The sequence below is a fragment of the Calonectris borealis genome, chromosome 1 (assembly GCF_964195595.1).
Source record: "Calonectris borealis chromosome 1, bCalBor7.hap1.2, whole genome shotgun sequence".
Lineage (NCBI taxonomy): Eukaryota > Metazoa > Chordata > Aves > Procellariiformes > Procellariidae > Calonectris > Calonectris borealis.
The window spans coordinates 182,141,392-182,156,433 of record NC_134312.1 but is presented as its reverse complement, the minus strand read 5'-3'; positions in this window follow the sequence as shown (position 1 = coordinate 182,156,433).

Here is a 15,042-nt window from a genome sequence, read left to right as displayed (position 1 = left end):
TATAAAGTTGATTCTTCATCAGAAGTAATGTGGTAATTTGGACGATGCAAATAAAATGGGATAAACTATGGGCCTCAGTGGAGAGACATCAGACCATGCTACACCACCCCTGGTCTATTTAGCTGTATGACTTCTCTGTGATGGATTTGCTGAACCCAAGCTGATTCTTGCAGCGCTTTATAGGCGAGGTTTACACCAGTAAATTAAGAAATGCCAAAGAACATGCCCAAGCACTGGGGATTCATTAGAAACTGTGTTAACAATTTTACAGAGTAGGTGGTGTGCTTTTTGCCTGTGCCAGCTAGCATGGTCTGAACTAATCTGTGAGGTAGCATGGGCCAATGACCATTTCCAACAGACTTGGTATTCAACGACAGGAGTTTAGGGGCCAAGGCAATTTGAAAATAAGGTTGTAGATTGTTCTATGCTAGATTGCCTTGATGCCAGAGAATTGCTGCAGGCAAGTTTAATTTACACGTGTGGATATAACTTCTGCGTTAACCCAGAATTCTGGATTGCAGGATGCCTCTTGCTTTGGGCACAAAAAACCCCACACTTGGTTTGTGTAAAGGTGTATAGAAAGAGAGTGTCTGCTCCTTTAAGGGTATCTGGTCAAGGACTTTTTTCAATGGATAAAAAGGGATAATGAGAATAGGAGGAAGCTAGCTACTGGAGCCAGTGGGGTCTCAGCATAAGCTACTGGAGCTGGTGGGGTCTTTAACCTCCAGCCACTGGGGCAGGAACAGTGTGTGTCCCAAAAAACAGCTATGGGGGTACAGGCATGAGTGAGGTGAGTGAGGGGCTCAGTGCCAGCAGCTGGAGCAGGACCACAGGTCACAGCCCATGTGCCGGCTGCTGGGGACGAGTGTCTGTATGGGCGTGTATGGGGTGTGTTTGTGGATTCGCTGGCAACCTCCAAGCTGGACCAGCTGGTGAGCAGGTCCGGGCAGGGGTATCAGGCGGGTGGAAGGTCCGTGCTGGTGTTCAGGGGGACCCGTGAGTGTGGGACGAGTGTGAGAGTGCTGCGTGTGCGCAGCGAGCACCCAGTGAGTCGGGGACCTGTGGGGCGGGTGAGGGGAGCTGGGATCCAGGCAGGGGTGCTGGGCGGGCAGAGGGGCCGTGCCAGTGCTCGAGGGATCCACGAATGTGCATGTGCCTGTGACCCCGGAGAGCGTGGTGTGTGTGCTGCACCAGTGACCTTCTGTCTCTGCCAGCCCAAGAGGAGGAGGGGACGTGGCTGCCTGTGCCCGTGTCTGCTGTGAGTCCTCAGTGTGGGTGCTGCTGGGGGCAGCACCTTGTCTGCGTGTCCGGCCCTGTCTGTCCCCTCTGTGCGTGTCTGGGATATGTGCTCAGCTTCTCTGCTGGTTGAACCTGCAAAGGGGACAGCAGAAGCTGCATCCTTCAGCGTGGGCAGTGACCCCGGGTCCCTGGGGTACTGGGCTGGGCTCCAGCAGCCGGGCAGGAGGGGTCTTGGGCTGGGGTGGCTGGAGGAGGTGGCCACTCTTAACTTCCCTTAACAGTACAAGGCTGGCCATTGTGTTTGTATGGGGCTAAAGCAGACCTATTGAGTGCAGGTAGGCAGAAGCTAACTCTGTATGGAGACACCTGCGCTTCCTTCCCTCCTCCTACCACAGGTTTTGAGTAGGAGGCAAACTAAGATGTAGTCTTTCTCTTTCTCAGCCAGGCCTCCTCTTCTAGGTTGAGCAGCAACAAGAATGTAAGCCAAGGTTTGGGCCAACTTCTGTTCCTGTCTGATCACTTGCCTCATCATTAGCCCTTTTGCTTTACATAGGACCTCACAGACAACCTTCAGAAGCAGAAGGAAGAACGCTCTTAATTTCCGACACAGATGAGTTAAAACCTGTCTGGGAATTATTGAAGGTTCATGAGCTTCATCTCTGGCATCGTCAGCTGATAGTGTGAGCTGACTGGTTGGCAAGCAGCATTCCCAGACACCATCTAAAACTGCTTTATGGGCTAGTTTGATCCACTGTCCACACTCCAGTCTGCCCCTGCTCTGCTGCATTAGCTCTACACATAAGGAACTGTCACGTCTCAACTAAGACTACCATGAGGACTGAATCTGTCAAAACATTATTTTCCCTAAGCACCATGTTTGTTTTGTATCTTTGAACATCTAGTTGCTGCTAGAGATGCATTTCTGTTGTCTCTTGCCTTCACATAAAAAGGTATTAAATCCGCTGGATTGTGCACACTTTAGGAAGAGGTCAGAACTGATCTGTCCAATTTGAATGACAAACTAGAACATCAGACATTCTGCCAAGAAATTGCAGGAAGCACTATATTTTCCTTTTTAAAGTTTTGGGTTTTGTAAATTTAAGTTCCATCTCCTTTAACTGCTTTATATCCAGCACCTAAGTGAGAACGTGCTGCAGCTGGAAATCTGAAAAAGGTCATTTAGCTGAAACATTTGTTGATAGGTGTTTGGGGATTTTTTGTGGTACTTAATACTCAATATATAACAAACAAGATGCCACCTTATCATATGAAACTGCCAGAAATGAAAGTGCATACAGCAATAAGAAACAGAGGGGTAAGTGAATCACCTCTTTGTCAGACAGTAAATTCATTGTTAAGACCTTTTACAGAATGCTCTACATGTCTAGCTATGTCTCTCTTTTTTTTTTTTCAGGATGATTCAAGGAATCTTATTTCTTCAAAGCAACATCTATAATTCCCTTGTAACTGGCAGAGGTTTAGAGTATGCTAAAGTGTGCTCTGAAAAGAGAAGACAGAAGGAAAAGGAAAAAAAGAAATTAAATAATATAGCAGTCCAAGCAACTTAGAAGCCTTTGGCTTTCTGTCAAGGAGAAGTGATTAAACTTTCATCAAGAAATTAACACATTGATGTGGCACACTGTGCAGCTGAACACTAAAGTATATATTAATAGTACAGAAAAAACCCATCCTGTTATAATTCCCAGTGATCTGCACAATTAAGGCAACAACATTTTTGTATTTTGTCCTGTGCTGGCAGAGAATGTTGCATCAGTTACTTCATTAGTATGCATTGTTCTATGAACTGATTCCCTATTGTTGCTGTAGACTGTCACTGGCAGCCACAGGAGGTCTAGGAAATTGTACAAGTATGGATCACAGAATGATATTTAATTAAATGTGGCAAATAACAGGAAATCTATGGTTTATTTTGATTGATTTACATTATGGTAATATCAATCTATTGATAATGCAATGACACTTTAATTCAAATTTCAAAAATTTTTTGTCTAGTAATTCAGATTTTCAATCTGCTGAAATATCTATTAAAGCAATTTATATATGTTTAGTTCTATCTGCATTTCCCATTGTTAGAGGTTCATTCCCCTACAAATCAAAAAGCCTTTGATTTCTCTGTATTTGTGACATTCCTATGGGAGTGTTCTTGAGAACTGCATGTTCTGTGCATGCCTGAATCTATTTGTTGTGTCTTTAACATTACCCTTCATGAGATATAGTTTTTTGATTCATTCCTGTGGCATTTGTTTCTGAGAATTTGTTAGCAAATATTAATGTGAATCATCTAGAAAAGAAGAAAAATCCACATGGCATGTAAAATATGCAAAGAGAGTAACAATTCTTACAGGCATATTTTAGCGCTTTACGCTGTCATGCTGCCTGTTGAATGTTACATTTAATTAAATACTTAAGAATTTTGTCTTATGTGTTGGTGAGAGCACTAACCTAAGCCATGGTGAAGTTTATATTGTAACTTCTATTCTCAGGACATTTTGTTCAGATATGCATACGTACATATGCATATATAAAAATGTATGTATCTATCTGTATATCTTAAACAAAAGAAAATAATTTTAAAGGACTGTCTTATTCCTATTCAAATTCATGACAAAACTTTCATTTTGTCATTATATTTCAGTAGGAGGAGCCATAGGGCCTCAGAGTGACTTCTTGCAATTTAAAATGAACCACATACTTTTAAGAGCTGAGGTATAAACCTACCTTTGACTTTTCTGCTTTCATCCCATTGGTTTTCCTGATACAAACTGATTATGTAAATCAAGTATTTCAGTTTATTAGTTCATATCAGTATTTTTCTTTTAATTACTCCTTGCAACATTTAAAGCAACATTTTATGTTGCGAAAGGTAGCGAAAACTGTCACCGTACCTTCATCACCCTTAATTTGCCGTACAGTCAGTGTTACTGAAGCATAGTAATGCACTGCTTCCTATGACTAATATTTCACATGAAAATGTGTCCTACTGTGATCATGCATCTACACTCTATGATAGATAATAGCAATGTCAAGAATTCCACTACACTGTATTCTGTCAATTGGTGTCTGTCAATCTCTCAACTGAAACTTGAAACATGACCGAATGTGCTCCGTGGCGTGGGTCTATAAAACACACTAGCAATAGTTTACATTCAGTATTTGCAGCATTCTCAGTTGTTACAGTGTGTGTTGTGAATGCATATTAAGAATAATGTGTTATGCTCAGCTAATTTTTAACATACTGGTTTACATGTTCCCCACCCCCAAACACCTTTTAAAGGCCTTTTCTTTCTCCAACAGAAGATAACATACAAAATGTCATGACCTATGTTCACAAAATGTTACAGGTCTAATTTAGAGTCTCAAAAACTATATACTGTCTCTGTTGCTCAGGGGTTTTGTAATAAGAATACCACGCCTTTAGCTGGCAGTAGGCACCTTAATTTATTACTATCTGAAGACTGCATGGTAGTCCATGCAAATTGGGTTGATAGCTTCAGTCTTGTTCGCAGGGGACAGATACCCACATCAAAAAACTGCCTCCACAGTTGTTACTGGGCATGTTTGTTGAAGTTCTTGCATGTACAGAATGGAGAAAAGTGGTATTCTATGAGCAATTCTGAAAGTGAACGGCTTCAACATCCTCCTGGAAGTGGTCCCATCATAATGGATTTGAGACACATTGGAGAAAAGCATGGGAAGCATTCACTCCCCTGTAGTTGTCTGATAGGTATTTTATTTTCTGCAGCTGCCAATCCACACAGTTGAGTACCTCCATTTTGATAAAAAAGGGATGCTGAAAACATCACTCAAGTGCTTGGATCCTGATCGTCCATGCTGCTCATTCCCTCACTCTGCTGAGGACTCCCTTGACCACCTTAATGCAGGTCAAATCTGCTTTTGAGAAGATGGGGAGATAGGTTAGCCCTGAGCAGAAGGCATATGAGCTTTCTTGTGGCACATGACTGTGCGGCCAGAAATCAAGCATTATTGGTTAAAAACAAACAAAAAGCCACTGGCACTTCAGTGACTCCTGTTAAATGCAGCTTTCCTATTTCTCTGTAGTCTTTTACGGAGGCTGCAGCTGCTTTTTGCATGGGTACGATGTTCTGTGAGCTCCACAGAAGTCCTAAGAACCTTCTTAGTGCTGATAAAGATGATCATCAATCAGTCCAAGAGGATGAAGCTAGAACAGCAACTGTCTGATGCTTTGGGGACTTTTTCCCCATGTCTCCCACTCATGCACTTTAGGTCACTCCAGAGCTGGGAGTACGTTTCAATTCTCTGCCCAGTGTTGATGAGTCTTGATACCTTGTTTTGACTCTGCATTTTCACTGTTCTCCTTGCCTAATTTTAATTTTTCAATTTCTCACTTCTTGTCATTCCTTTATTTCTGGGCTCTGTTAGTCCATTATTCACCCCATCATGGGGCACTGTAGGGTTTTTCTGGTGGTCTCGACCCAACAGTCGTCCTACATGTCTTGCTTGTAGCAGCTTTTTGTCTATATTGAGTGCTCAAAATTTCTTGGCAGGTGACATCTGTTATTAATATGGGAGTTTTTCTCTCGTGCTATTTTGAGCATCAAAAAATGTGCATGATTGTCAATTGTGCCCTGGGAACCTGGAAGGAGCAGAGAAAGAATAATAACAGCTCTTTCTAGAGCATAAAAGAGTTTACAATTTCTGCTATTACTACTTCTAACCTTCCAGAAAAAGCCAGTCTGTTTACCCATTTTTATAGACAGCATATAGTTTTAGATATAGTGCAGTAAGGGTAAAAGAGAGAACATTTTTTCTGAACAGTTTTCATTACTTGATGAATTTAGGTTAAAACAGAATTATTTGTGTGGATTTTTAACTCAGCTTTATGAAGGTCATGGTCATTGTGACTGCTGCTGTCTTTAATTGGATTTACCATGCACAGCTTATTAATAGCGGTATTATCAGATGATAGTGAAAGACACAGTGTAGTGTTATCTAATTCAGATGGTGCTCATGCTGTTGATTTATATGAACTGTGTCCATTCTTATTAAAGGATGGAAAGGTAAAAGGAAAAGAATAACTTGAATATAGATGATGAATATATTTAAACTCTGTTCCTGGCAAAAAAAGCTTTGCTTTCTACTGCTTCCTGCTTCCTCTGTTGCACTGATGATAGGGTAGATCCAGAAAAGGACTGGTGGTAAAGCAAGGCTTTTAGAATCAAGGAGCACAGATGTAAAATTGTTTACCAGAAACTCACCATTTCTATTTATCTCCTGTATACCCTGTCGTCAGGTACTGCCTTACAATAAACATAGTCATTACATGCTATCCTTTTTTAAAATTTATTTTAAAGTTTACCAGATTTTTTGCATCATCATGCTCTATTCATAGCATCTTTTTGTATAGCTCCTACCTTAGATCCAGAAACTAGACATTCCCATTATGTCCCCCAAAGGGCCGTATCTTGAGGATGCCTAACACAAATTTTTTTCTTTGCAAAAGTCAGACATTCTCTCCTTATTTTGGAAAGGAAAAAGAAGTCATTGGTCTTTCCTATAACAGCCTAGTGATTACCTCACTCATCCCAGAAATGGGAGAGCTGGCTTTGGTTGCTACCTCTGTCTGAAGAGCTTCTTCACTGGAATGGTTCCCTTCTGCAGGTTATACGCTCACTTGCAAGGGCACTTTTCCCCACTTTGTGCTAGATCTGGGTGATTATGCAAAATCACATCCTCTGTTTTGCTCCTTATTTATGGATTTTCCTGACTTGCAGGCCTCTGTCTTAATGCTCTTTGGTTTATGGTAAAGGTAATTATGCAATACCTGCAAGATTGCAGTTCAAAATGCAGTGTTCTTTGAAACACACTGACCAAACAACAGTAAAAAGAGTCCAGTTCCTGATGAGATAGGTGCTATATCATTTGCTGTATTCAGATTCGAAACTGAGCCCACAGTACTGATGATTGGGTTTGTGGTATGGATCTTCCCCAATTAAATGAAGTGTGGACAGAGAATATGTTCTATTGACTACCGATGCGTGAGTCTGGTCGTTTGGTGAGTTGTCTTCTGAATGAAAAATATGGATGAAAATTGAGTAGCAATGTCCAAGAGCTATTTGGTGGCGCTTGATTGTTGCGAAATACATGACTAGTGACCATAACCAGTATCTTCTATTTGTGAACTGCCTTTGAATACTATTTATTTCAAAGTTATAATACTGATTTTAAAAAACAAAACATACTCTCTTATTTTGAACCAGCTTCATTTCCCTCCTTCAGTCCTAAGAAAAAAATTAATAACACACACAAAGAAAGAAAAATAGCATTTGAAGTAGTAGCAAGTTGGTGCCTCTGCTTTTGGAAATAGTTTATGACCAGTTTCATTGGCCTCAAAATGAGAAGTGTCCTATGATGCCTGGGTGGAAACGAGTTGATTACTCTCTAGCTAGCGTATTAACTGCAAGAAAAAAATGTAATAGTGTCCTGCTTCTGGACATCAGTCTAAGATCCAGTAATTAAATAAATACTTACATATTCTGTATAGAATTCACTAGGATATTGAATCAAGTTAGATCTCATTGGAAAAATGCCCATAAACATGTAATGTACTAGCACTTTCTTCCTGTGACACTGGAACTGTGTTCTGTTTCCCCTTCTCTTACTTTTCTAACTGTGGTGATCTGTCATGTTGGTCTTGGTGAGCTTCTACTCAGTGTTCCTCAGCTTGTAATGAAAACGAATGTATAGCTAACCTGAGCGCTACCTATCAAGCTCTAATACTTTTTTTTGGTTTACATAAGTTTATTGATATGAGCCTTGAGTCTTTTTGATTAATCTATGTTTTTCTCAGCAGACAGATTGACCGTTTGAGCACACGGTCCCATTCACTCTGAAAATGACCTCATCACTTTGGAAATCTTCAGGAGCAGTCAGTGCGGTAAATGGCGTAGGGGGGATGGTAAAAAGAGCTCTGCAATTCACATGAAAAATGGTAACAAGGCTATATAAACATGGTCATGCAGCCTTGAGAAGTACAATATATTAAAGAAAGTTAGCAGTAATGTGTTTTCTACAGGACAGCTTTATGTACATAAGGAGGCTTACTAAATCTGGGAAGCTAGAGATGAAACAGACATGTACAGGCTTGCAGGGACTTTTATCAGGTTAGTCAAAATATTAATGGAAGTGTTTATTGCTTTGCTATTAGTAGGCTTCACGCACCTTCTTCAATTTTTTGGGGACTAATTGTATCCATTCATTTCTAGAATCACAGAATCACAGAATGGTTGAGGTTGAAAGGGACCTATGGAGGTCATCTTGCCCAGCCCCTCTGCTCAAGCAGGGCCATCTAGAGCTGGTAGCCCAGGACCGTGCCCAGACAGCTTTTGAATATCTCTGAGGATGGAGACTCTATGACCTCCCTGGGCAACCTGTGCCAGTGCTTGCCTGTTACGTTCTCTGAGTGTACTATCTGTAATAACCCAGCCTGCCTTTTTTTGCTACTTGCTGCACTAAACTCTGATTAAGCTGTTTGGACTGGAACTTTCCGAATCTTCGCAAAACCAAAGAGTAGTTGGGGCAGGTCTATGAATATACGACTCGCAAGGAAATAGGGAAATTACAGGAATGAGAGATGATACATATGGAGACATCAACCAGATAAAGCTTGAATGTGCAATGTTTAAATATTAGTGGTACTTCTGAGAAATGGCACATTCAAACCTTATCTGACTGTTTCCATATATACACGGAAGTCTGTGTATTTGTTAGATCAGTCCTACGTCAAACTACTAGCTTCTTTCTTTGACTAGTTGGGGACATACATACCCTTTTCAATTATATTAATTTGTTTTCAATTTCCTTTCATCATTGGCTACTGTAGTTTTCAGCTTTTTTAGAAAAGTTCTGTTGTCTTTCACACTGTGGTTGTACCAAACTTTTATTTGTAAATTCAGTTCCCACATTTTCAATTGAGTAACATCTTTTCAGAGTTTTCTTAGCATTAAGTGCTGGTGAGATTCAATGCACATATCTTTAGGTGCTTTGCTTTTAATTAACATTCTATTTCAAATTTTTCTGCCTTTCTTAAGGGTGAATTGCATTGTGGCTTGCTGAGTCAATCATTAAGGGGTTCTGGACTGTTAAACACTTCTTGTTTCTCACTTTATGGGATGTTGGATTTTGTGGCTGGGAGGGCAAATGACAGATGGCTTTAACTCAGTTTAAATCATAACGTGGCATAAGTTACTACATCCTACCCAGTATGTTATCTTTTCTGGTTATGTCACTTCCCTGTCAATAATTTTTTTTATCTCATCAGTCCGTCTGATTTTTGTCTGACATTGTAGATTAGGTACTATTAAAAGAGGTCAGTATATTGATCCATTACGCTAACTTGATTGAAGATCTCACACTAAAACTCACCTATATTGTGATTTTCTTGTGCAGCATTAATCCGTAAGCAGTCTTAGGAACTCTGTAAACCCTATCCTCAACCTATATGCATGATGTGACTTCTATTTTTTGAATTTTAAATCATAGAAAATAATCTCCCCTATAAAACATCTATAAGGAAAAGAAAGTAATCAATTTGTTTTTACACATGCTTCATAAATGAAGTCAAGGTCTAGCTGGTTTTTTCACATCAGTGGACCCTTGCAAGCACCATTATCAGCACTGAGTGTTGTCAATAGTCATGACTCCCTATCACAGTACAGTTAACCTCTTAAAAGCAAAATTATATTGAATATTATGAGTTTATACTTAATACTTTACACTTGTTTGGAATCTAACTGCCAAAAGAGATTAGATGGATTGTAAACCTTGTTGAAGGTACAGATGTAATATTTCTGTATAACTCTGAAATGCATATTTTCTTAATGAGCCACCAATTGTATTATTCTTTGATCAAATACTTCTCTGGAAGTTATTTCCATCACTCTTTTCCTTGGCTAGCATTGTGAGTGGGAAAAAGGAGAAAAAAAATTATGAAAATGAAGACTCTGAAGAGATTGCTAGTTGGTAGGAAGTCCACAGATATGTTATTCCTATCCTTCCATATAGTTATCTTCAGTCTCTGGAGATACTATGTAATTATCAGAGTGGTGATTGCGCTTGGTAATGCCAAATTTTAATTATGCCAAATTTATATAGTTAAAGAGTGAGAAATGTGAGTTAATGAGCTAGTTAATAGGATGATAGGATTTGAGTTTGTTACAAGATGCTAGAAAAACAGAAATCTCCTTTCTGACTCAGCCTGATGTGTAGTCAGGTGGGGTTTATTAGCAGAGGTAGAAAATGAGTTGGAGTGTTACTGTGTAGTAAAGGGAGTTGGGAAAGGGAAAAGAGGGTTCCTGTAAGAAAAACAATAATGAATAAGTAAGCTCAGGAAAAAGCTTACATGGAGATTTATGTTGCAGTCATTTAAGTTAGCCATAAGGCAAAACATAGGAATTCTGGGAAGTTTCTGTTAGTTTCTATGTTAGAAACAGGGTTAAAGCAACATCTGCTTAGAGCTACACAGTGCTTAGTAGGGAATAAGTTTGTATTTTTGGCCTAAAGACAATCAAATGCAATCAACATGGAATGGAGAAGTGCCTGTGGACTAATATTTGAAGATCCACTTGCACAGAAATTTATGTAATACATTCTCAGTCCAATGGGCAGGTGAGAAGAGCAACCAAACAACCCTGCCTCTCACTCTAGAGATTTTCAGCATGTTTGGATTTTTTTTTTTCTTCTGTTCAGTACACAAGCAAAGTCTTTATAATATTATCTTGAAAATTAAAAAAAAAAAGAGGAGATAGTTATTGAAATGTATCTGACCTGAATAAATACATGGATGATCTTTTTTTTTTGTAGTCATTCTCATTAACTCACAGAGAATCAAAATCCTATGTGGTGAGTACAGTACTACAGGCATCTAGTGATAATGTTAGAGTGATCCTGTGGAATGAGCAAATGGGTCATCTCTATGCTAAAATGCTAGGATCCACCGAATTAAAAGTTGTCTTCCCATATGGAGGGATCTGCAGAACTATCCTGCATTCAGCATTTCATGGAAGGGACATTTGGCTCAAACTGGGTAAAACCTGTGGAAAATGTTAACTGAATCAGGAAAAAATGTGGCAGATTTAACACAGAAGTTTCAGCTTTGAGTAGAATTAGTTGTGCACTCAAGTATCCGTGGCCCAGAGTATTTCACAGAATTCTTCACCTGTCTGTAGCTTGCATAACTGCCAGCTACTGCAGAGATCAAAGTCTGGAATGGAAGGACAATATGTAGATCTGTCATTCTAGATCACTTGATCCTATAATCTACAATGAGGCATCAGTATAAGTTTATAATTTGCAGCAGATGCACCAGTCAAGTACTGGTTGAGCATTGTTTAATTTGTAAAAATCTGTATTAATTTTACTCAGACCCAACATTCCTAAATTTCAGAAGAAATAAGTACTTTCTAGAATTCATATAATGATTAATTTGGCATCTTCTTAGTAAAGCTAATGTGTTTCAGAGGAGCAAAAAACATAGTCATCCTTTTTTTTTTTTTCTTTCTAAGTATTATGTCCTGAGTGAATATCTAAAGCAGAAATAGCTTGAACAAAATATTTAGTTGAGCTATAGTATTCTTCGGGATAGATTTTCTTAAAATTTATCTTAAAAATGGAAGCTGTCAGAAACTTTTTGTGGTTTTACTATATTGCAAATGCTTAAAATGTATTTTTTTATGAAGAGCTAATTCAGGTGATACAGCCTAGGTAGCTTACCATAGTCAAAGATCTATATAAACCATGACTTTCAGAGTGAAAAAAAATTACTTTTCCTACTCAACACAGTGTTTCCACAGACAATGGAGAAGAAATCTGCAGCAATGAACAAGTCTTCAGAGTTCAGTGGATTTTTCCAAGAATAGAGAAAATTCCATGTTAATGTTAGTACTGAGGAAGTTCACAAAGTGTATTTTGAGCTTTTTTGCACTACTGTCATTTGATCTTCTGGTACATCTGCTACAGATGTAATGTATCAAGATGTATTTGAGGGAAGGTATGAGGAAAATAGATATTGCAGGAGTCAAGAAGATTTCTATAAGTGGTTCTTCAAAGTCGAGCAGGTCTACCAGAAAAAAATGGGTGTGTCTTATTCTATGACTTTATGGTTAAATATTTTGGAAAAGCACAGTTTAAATCTTTGTTCTGTATTTAGCAAAGGACTACGTAATAGTAAGGTATGTGCCCTCTGGAACAAAAGCAAGTTTGCAGAAGCATTATTAAAATACAGACCACACAAACAAGGTTGTTTTGATATGATTTTGCAGGGAGGTGAACGTTTGCATGGACAAGAAATGTTTTTTGTTCAATCAACTGGTGCACCTAGAAGAACAGAGATGATTCTGTACAGAAGTTAACCAGTAACCTATTTTTTCCATTCCTAATAAAACATGTTACCTCTCCATATGAATCTTTCCTAATTCATCACAGTTTCAATAGCATTAAGCCAAAGAAATATTCATATAGAACTGTATTAGAAACACAACTTCTGAACATTGACTTTCCTTTTCATTTCCAACACACACAAAATGAGAATAGTATCAGGTTAAATCAGTTCTCTGAGTGTATTCATAAATTCAAGGGATCAGCTATATGAGAAAACTTTTATTGTTTGCATAATCAGTATTTTTGATAACCGTTTCATTAAGAAAAAAAAAGGAAAAAAAAAGTACTGTCAAGTTTTTGCTGCGTTTGCTACTAAATGTATGTGCTGAGTTTTTCTCATCTTCTGATGATATTTCATCTGGGAAAACAGGTGTTGGTCACTATCCCTCACTGATGAAGCATGTGACTTGTTCTCTTATTTCCTGCTACCTTGATAGCGGAGGGGAAGGTTTTGATTAAAATTTAAATTAGTCATTGGGTTTGTAACTATTACTGTGCTCATTGCTGTCTTACCAGGAAAAGATTCTGATGTATTTAGATATCCAGGGGCAAGGAGAGAACAGATTATACACTGACTTTAATGGATGAGTAATAATCAGTTTCAATCTAATATATGATGGACAACTCTGTTACTATAAATACAAAGTCTCCCCCTTTGCCACCAGTTCATCTTGCTGGATGTATTAAGATTGAACATGTAAGAATTACAAGCCATTCCTTCTACTGTAGGTGCTGTTTTCCTGAACATTTCTCTGAATGCTATAGCTGTATGGAACAGTTATTTAGCTATTTTTACACTAAAGAATTTGGGGGAGGAAGAGGAGGTGAGGAAGGACTCAGTCATATTTTTCAGGAAAAAAAGTAAGTGTTCTGTAAAACAAGCTATTACTGAAAAACCTTCTAAACGAAAGATTAAATCTTCCTTCCTAAGGAAATTTCAAAGGGAAAGTAAAAACATTTTAAATGGCACATGTAAATTCTGTAATCAGGTGGGAAGAGATCAGATCAGATCCTTCCTTGAAAGTGCATTGTAACCAGCTGTTTACGTAAAAGTTGGGAATGGAGCAGCCCTGCTTGGTAAGTCATGTCACATTGTTCTGCTAAAAGTTTGTGAAACCATAGCTCTCAAAAAATTATTTTTGAAGGACACATATTTTGACATTACAATGGACCAGATTTTGCATCATGTATAAGGATTGTTATCCTGTTTTTTAAAATCTTCTCTTGTGCTAACATTTCCTCTATTTTCTTCCTACAAGGTCTTTGTCTCAGCCCTCGGTGCATTTTTTAACTGCTGAACAGGATGATACGCTATCAGTGTTCTCAGACAGATAATCAGGAACCGCAGAGTAACACATCCATCAAACATGTTAATTATACATATATTTTCCTAGTGATTTTTCATCTTGTTTATAATTAGGAAAGAAAGGAAGAGGACAAGAATTGTTCATTTAGGCCCTAAGTCCTGCTGCAACATGGGGCTTAACAGAAATTGGACAGAAATGGATCTGGAAAGCTTTTGTTGACAACTATTGGCAGCTGTTCAGTGAGGAAAATAATAAAAGCTTTAAAACATTTTCTTCAATTATCAAAGCCCTTTGTTGACTAGATTCAACACCTGGTTTACCCAGATTTTCCAAGGCAACATCTCTGAGAAGTGCTCTTTGGCTCTGCTTTCTAACTTCAAAACTGAACAATTCAGCCTCCAGACTGAAGACCTTCTGGTGTCTCTCTCCTTCTGTTTCTGGGAGGTGGATTTCACTTGTCTCCTTATCTTTTCTGTTCAATTCCCCTTGTAGGTCTCTACTGCCTTACATCTATTTGGTATTCCCTTTATGCCAGTGGTCACAGTCAACAGACACCTTTGCTTAATTACAGTGATTCAGAAGTTGCATACTTGTATGACTTAGCTGGATTAGATGCCCTGTGGGACACAGTTCCTGATCTGAGGAGTTTAAATATGAAGATGATAGGTGTGTTGTGAATACCTAAGCTAGAGAGCAGGACAGATCTAAACTGGATGGATGCAGTGCAAACAAAAGTGACGCAGAAAGATGGGAACTGTTGTGGGAGGCTGTACTGCCATGGATATACTCTCATCTACCAAGCCATTTCTTTTCCAAGTGTAAATTGGCTCCATATCTGTAAGCTTTTTGATTCAAGCCAACCTCAAATCCACACCTGCATCTTTTGTATTTGGGCAGTACGTTGAAGAAATAAAGTATTACGCATTACTAATTCATAAATTTATTTATAGGTCATCTGATCACAGGGCTGTTAGTTCTTTGCTAAACTAAAGTTGTAAGAAAGAATTCAGAAAAAAGTCCATAATAGGATTTTAGGCCAATTCAGGTGAAAAAGTTACTG